The 3,715-nt window shown below is 41.0% G+C and overlaps 1 long non-coding RNA gene across 1 annotated transcript; it reads left to right on the forward strand.

The window, feature by feature from the left end:
• The first annotated feature begins 234 nt into the window (after positions 1 to 234).
• Positions 235 to 786, forward strand: LOC135444923 (uncharacterized). Its single transcript, XR_010439360.1, has 2 exons — positions 235 to 302; positions 612 to 786. It is a non-coding gene; the product is annotated as an uncharacterized LOC135444923 (long non-coding RNA).
• Positions 787 to 3,715: the final 2,929 nt, after the last annotated feature.

Consider the following 3,715-nt stretch of genomic DNA (forward strand, 5'->3'; position numbering starts at 1 on the left):
TTCTTCAGCCAGTTTTAGCCCTGAATGTTCAGTTTTTCCAGTGTTACCACTATATTTTTGTAGGGGGATACAGTGTGGGTAAATGAAGATGGTATAGAATGTAATCTTATCCTCTAAAGAGTTGCAGCTGGGTTAATTACTTAAGATTAGGAGCAGGCCTGATGTTAACAGGCCACAGCTCTAGCCAATAAGAAGAGTGCTATAAAAGAGTGGATTGGTTAGTTGAGGGGAATTGGAGTCAGTTGTTGGCTGTGAGGAAGAGTCAGTGCCTGGAGGAGCTACCTATGACAAACATTAAGGAGGTATAAAACTCTAGCAATATGGAACCCTTGTAATATAATGACAACATATTTTGTTTATACTACATCAGAAAAGAAAATTTAGGGAGTGTAAAATCTCTGCTTGTTGCTAGAGTAGGAAAGATTTGGTTATCTCTTTGTATGGAGAAGTTTTCTGTAAAGGGCTGCTGCCATGACTAGTGAGTGGAAGAAGGAAGAAGTGGAGTTAGGTCCAGAAAAGGCTGAATTTATTACAGGCTCTTTGCTTCATTCTTTGCAAGGAAGGGGAGCACTAGCTAGACACCTGCACTGTTCAACATCTCTTTTCTCCAGCTGGCCTGTATTCCCTCCTCTAATTACCTGATGGCAATGGCATTCATCCAGGAGTGAAGGCACCTAACACTCTGAACAGTCTTGAAGAACTTTGGAGGATGGGAAAGGTCCTACAGCAATGGCTATGCTGCTTGCTCTTCCCACCAAAATATAATAAATAAATAGAAAAATAAAAGGTCCTGTAAACGCTTTGGTCACCTTAATTGTTACAGGAGAAAGACCCAGTTTGGATCTACTGAAGCTACCATATGCTACTGACTCAAGTAATGGACTAGGAAATCTCCTTCCAAAGGGTCCAACCCAAAACTTTATCCTGTTTTGGGGCAGGGTTAAAATTCAGAGTTTTTCTCCCATTTATCAAGCTCAGTCTCAAGGCAGCAAACTGGAACTGATTTTGGGAAGTGCAGGATAGCAACACCACAGAGTGGGAGAGAAGGGGATGAGCTGTGCTCAGATGGAAGGGGAGGGTTCCTCAGGTCTGCAGGATTAGATTTGCTTCAGGTACATGAGAAGAAAAAGTAATTCACAAAATGAGGGAGGTAATTATTCCTCTGCTCAGCACTGGGGGATTACAATAAATAACACATCTACTCTTGGAGAAATTGCACTGAAAAAATGTGGGAAAAAGTCACAGTCCAAATTGGAGCAACATTAGTGATCAAAGGTTCAGAAATATGATTTGTAAGGAAAAGATGAAAGAGAAGATGAACTTGTTTAATGTCCAGAAGAAAAGAAGAGGGGAGCAGAACAACAGTCTTCAACATAAAAAGGGATTTTATCAAGAGAGACAGTAATCAACAGCTTATACTCTGTCCACATGGGAAAGAAAGGAATTTAGTTGAATTTCTCATTATAAAACACCACTATTTCAGTTTAAAAAGGGTGGACATCTGTCAGCGATTATACAGGTGAAGCTAAAGGCATGTCAAAGCAGGGCAGCAGGCCCCTTGACATCTCCTTTGGAGATTGATTTCTTTTGATTACATTATTTTATCTGTCCTCAGTCATTTCTTTTAAGTGCCCATATTACAACTACTAATAATAAAAGCAGAGCTCTCTTCCCTTTGAAACCACTTTTCTCCACTGTATTATTGTGCATAATGACCATATCATTAAGTGTCAGCAGGACTAAAGGTTTTCTGTATTTTTGTTTCCAAGCACTGAAGCAACAGACTCGGAGAGCATAAATGCAGCATAACTGTTGATTCTGCTAATGAGGGAGAAGAAAAAGGTCAGGATCAATAAAGAAGGAAAATGCTCCACATGAAGTGTGAGGATAAAAGCAAATGTTAAAGAAAGAAATGTAGAAAATGAAAGTTCCTTAGCAACCCAGAGTGACAACCACTCCAGAGAAATACAGTAGCTCACCAAGAGATATTTGTTTCTCTGAAATTCATGATACTATCTATGTTTTACAGTTAGCTATTTTAGCTTCTACACATGAAATGCACATTGATATTTTCATGATTCTTCCATGAATTGAGGTATTTATGGACCTCTGTCAAAACTGTTTTAATCTAATGAAGTTACAGTGATTATAACACAGAACAAGTTCCTGCAGCTTAGAGAATCTTGCACCATTTTGCACTTCCTTCACCCTTGCTCATCAAAAGATACCCTCCAAACAAAATTATTTACTCCCATCCAAAAACTTTTTGCTGTTGGATAGAGGAAATTTCATGTGCTTGGGAACAAAGTAGGGAAACCCTAAACCTAGGCTGTTCTGAGGTGGGAAAAAACAGGATTAGTGATGCTCTGCTATTGAAGAAAAGGCATGTTGTTGAGAGTGCTTTGGACAAGGTTTTGAAAGGATTCTGTTAGGAGTTCTAAGGAGAGGATGATAGGCTGGAAGGAGGAAGGGAGCTACTATGAGGATGGTCAACCAGATGAGAGCTAGGTAGGTCAGCAGGACTGAGTCCCATTCTGCCACATATTGTGGCACCAAGCAGTGAGGGATTATTGATGGGTAGCAGACTGTCTCAGTTTATCCCCCTAAAAACACCCTTGTGGCATTCACATTCTCTGAAAAATTCCCTTTGCCCAGGGTTTTTCTCCTGGGAAGGTGAAAGACAGGGAGAGAGGCCTCAGAGAAAAGGAAAACAATTCTTATCTCATTTGCTTCTGCTGTGTTGTGCTCATGTGGAATGTGTTTGGAGATTGTTTACCCAAAGGTGATTTCATTGGACTCCAGTGTGAGTTGTTTTGACTCAATGGCCAATCAGTGCCAAGCTGTGTCGGGACTCTGGAAAGAGTCACAAGTTTTCATCATTATCTTTTTAGCATTCAGTAAGTATCCTTTCTGTATTCTTTAGTATAGTATAGTATTCTTTAATATAATATAGTATAATAAAGTAATAAATTAGCCTTCTGACAACATGGAGTCAGATGCATCGTTCTCTCCCCTCGTCAGTGGGCCTCCATTTACAACACATCCTGTTTTCCTTGATAGAGTGAGGAGGTCAAGGTGGGAAAGAGAGCTGTCTTTGCCCCTCACCAGGCATGTCACATTAAGAATAAGTTACAGTGAATTTACTATGAAGGCTGCATAGTCAGGAGTCCAATTTCATGCTGTCAATGATGCTATAGATTCATAGCCTTAAGTCCCTTCCTACTGCCATCCCAAATCCAACACAGATGATATAAACCAGGAGACACAGCCATGTTTGACCTGAAGGCCAGGATACAGAGGAATCTGGCAGTGGTCAGAAATCAAGTGTCTTGTGGTGCTTCCCTTTGAAGTGCTCCCAGCCCAGCTCTGCATTAGCTGCTGACATTGATCCCCTACCAGGAGCACTTCAGCACCCTTGACTCTGGAGGCAGCTGTGGCTTCTCTGAGCACTGACAAGAGCACTCTAAAAGGGCTCTCCTAAATGGTTACAATGCAGAGCAGTGGCTTGAATTGCATAGTGTGAATGTGGCAGGTTACCAACTACCAGGACTGTGGGACCAAAGTGGTTTTTTTCAGCTTGATGCTGAAATAGACATTGAGACTGTTTGGATCAAAGTGCTGCATTTCATGTTTGTGTCATGTGCCTCTTCTGCAAGCAGGTAAATGGAATCTGGGAAATGTAAAAAGAGCTGCACTGAAACCTCAGATGTCAAAT

The sequence above is a fragment of the Zonotrichia leucophrys genome, chromosome 3 (genome assembly GCF_028769735.1).
Source record: "Zonotrichia leucophrys gambelii isolate GWCS_2022_RI chromosome 3, RI_Zleu_2.0, whole genome shotgun sequence".
NCBI lineage: Eukaryota > Metazoa > Chordata > Aves > Passeriformes > Passerellidae > Zonotrichia > Zonotrichia leucophrys.